We start from the raw sequence: 3,262 nt of genomic DNA on the forward strand, positions 1-3,262 counted from the left end.
AGTTTTAGGTTTCATCTCTCTCTTCTTTATGTCTCAACGACTGCCAGGCTCTTTGTTTTCCGGTTGTGCGTCTCTCCTGTTCTTGTTAACGTGAAATCTCAAGAGCGCCTTGAGGGATTTTCTTCAAATCCGGTACAAACATTCAGTTATTTTCGTGGGGTTTCAGTAAATCATTTATGTGTCGGCTATTTATTTATTACTGTCGAGAATCTCTCGGGATTTATTTGTCGCTTGTTGACTCATTTTCAAACGCTTAAAAACACAACACTTTTTAAACCACTGACTCATGTCGGTGGGAAACTGAGGCAACAAAGAGCAATAGATGTCAGAAGATGTCCCCTGTAACATTAAAAAAAGAAAGTTTTAATACAAAAGAAAATGTCTGACAGAGATGAAGGGAGCAGAAATGATGATCGAAGTATTGCCAATAAAGGTAGTAAATGTCAGTGTGCACGTTGTACTGAACTACTCCACAATTCTTTTCATGTAAAGTGCAGAAGGGATCAGCCTTGTGTGTTCAGACTTCCTATATGTATCTTAAATTCAGCTGAAATGAAAATTTTCTATCAAAACAAATCATCAGACATTCATTGGCTTCTTATTATAACTTATACAAAGATCTGACAATATTTGAAGACAATTAGTCATGAATACAGGTCATTCTGAAGGACTAATTTATGTTTGTATGGGACATTACATAGTTTGAATGTCCTCGTTGCAGAGTCTGTATCAGTTTGATGCGGATGACTTGATCACAGACATGATTAGTAGTTTTTATCGCCCCACGCCTGCTCTCCTGCTGATTCCCAGCCGATGTAGAAATGTAGATGCTTGTCTTGCGCAGTTCTTTAAACATTTCTGAACGCCTCATCAGACCACAGATGGCCGTGCAGCGCAGTTATTATCACCAAAGCTGGGAGCTGTAGAGCTCTAGGCCCTGGAGCCTTTTCTCCTCCTGGCATCCTGCCCTGAGGATATTTTCGAGCAGGGATAGGCAACCACGTGCCGGAGAGCGTGTGCTGGGGGAAAAGGCTGTTTTTTTATTTTTTATTATTTCAGACAAGCGCTGCAGCAGCTGAAAGTTCATCCTCTAAATATACATATATTAAGCTGAACGTGCTCGGTGAAAATCAGCTGTCGAGACTCGGGCTACTTGTCAGACTTGGTTGTTGGTGTTTTGGGCTCTTGCTGGATTATTTGTGTTGTGCAAAGCAGCCACAAGGTGTCGCTGTAGCACACAGTTGAAGCAGTAAAGGGGGCTTGAACCACAGACTGTGTTCAAAAACCAAAATCTGTTTCCAATCAGTTTCTGCAGTTTTTTTTCCCATCTTGTGGTGATTAGTACCAACCACTTCCTCATTGAACATGTACATCCCAATCAGAGATTAATGCTGAGCTTTTCCTGACCTCTTTCGAGGAAATTGGCAGATTTCGGAGAGAAGTTTTGAATGTGGTAAGGGTTGCTGCTAAATGAGGCAGAGGCACCGTGCGTGGATCTGATGGACTTTCAAATGAGGGATAAAAGTGGACCAGACTTACCCCCAGACAATCCGCTTTGATCAGACAATCTCCCCTGTGATAGCCACGGCTGGGAAAGCCTCCTCTACACCTTGTAGCCCTAAAGCAGAAAAGGCAGGAGGGCTTCACCACCACCACCACCCACCCCCCCCCATCCTCCTCTCCCCCTCTCCTCGCTGCCCATCTCGCCCTCTTTCTTCACACACCCACACCCACACTGGACTCTCTTTTGAAAGTGGAGGGCTTGATTTAAAATTCCCCTTCAGACCGTGTCATGCATTTTATATGCATGGCGAGCAGGGGAGGGAGAGCAGGGATTGCGTGGGGGGGCTCCTGCCCAAATGAACTTCCCCACGCTGTTGGTCTCCTCAGGGATATATTCAAACGCACACACACACACCACCTCTTTTCTTTTTACTCCTCTTCCCTCATTTTCCTTCACCCACTCAACTCTTTCAACATTAGTTTTACTGCATCATGCTTTTCACAAATTCCACCAAGCAGTGCGAAGGGCCGTAGCCTTTGAAGACAAGTGTGATCAGAACAGAGGCAGGGGGTGTAAAAAATAAAAAAAAAACCTGGCCGCAGGGCATTTGGGTTTTTGCACTCGTGTTTAGCAGCGTATGGAGCAGAGGAGGGAGGCTGACAAGTGCAGTGTTTGGGGACAGCTTTGATGTCTGACGGGGTGCGGCTGCGGCGGCGGCTGCTGCTTCTGCACAGTCCTTCACAAGGAGACTGTCACGTTGACACAAGTGGGCTTTATACACTCACGGTTCACAGCTCTGGGTGGATAAGAGATAATCAAAAGAGCTGTGCTGATACACCTCAACGTGTCTTATTGTCTTTCTGACTCGATGACAGTCTCTGCAGAGAAATTGGACTCCAGAGCACATACCACCACCAAGGTCAAATAGCTCCCTTAAATTCAATCAAGCTGCCCCAAATTACTTTTATATTTAAACTATTATAAATATTGGCCCCTTTAAATGTGCCTGATTTGTTTCATCAACATCCATGAATTATTCTCTGGGAAAGCAGTTAAAATGTCAAACAAAAAATAGAAACTAGAAGGGCATTTATTAGAGCCCATTCCTCTGTCAGGGACCACCAGGCCCCTCATGAAACCACATTTAAATTGACTAGATCCAGATTTTTATTTTGGTCAACGCTCATGAAAATCAGTCGCCAAAACATGGCAGATTTTTTTCATTAAGATCTTTGAATATTTACTCTGAGAATGAAAATGTTGAAAAACGCCCAATCTTACAATGTCTCACAAAAAATCCTGGATCCGCTCCCCCGATCCGGATCAGTACCAAAATTAAATGTGGTTTTCCCTGACCCATACCACATCCCTCCACCAAGTTTGGAGGTAATCCATCGTGTAGTTTTTGTATAATCTTGTTCACAAACAAACAAACCAACATTAAATGGATCTTTCTATATTGGCGGCCATAAGGGGGCACCAATTACACGTCCAAAATCCAGGCACAGCCGGGCCTGTCAGCTCTATAAGGCGACACATCATTGAAAATATTTTGAAAATTGTTCCTTGCCAAAGCACATTGTGTTCTCAGAGCTTAGAGAATAACAATTCCTATATCAACAAGTCTCATATTTGTTGTTAGTGAGTAACAGGACAGGGGGAAATCAGGGGCCAATCAGACTTCAGCTTGATCCGGCCCTGCCTGGAAACATAATCTCCTCTGCGACGCTAAAACCCAGAAACCACATGAACTTCAGC

Source organism: Hippoglossus hippoglossus, chromosome 17 (genome assembly GCF_009819705.1).
Source record: "Hippoglossus hippoglossus isolate fHipHip1 chromosome 17, fHipHip1.pri, whole genome shotgun sequence".
Taxonomy (NCBI): domain Eukaryota; kingdom Metazoa; phylum Chordata; class Actinopteri; order Pleuronectiformes; family Pleuronectidae; genus Hippoglossus; species Hippoglossus hippoglossus.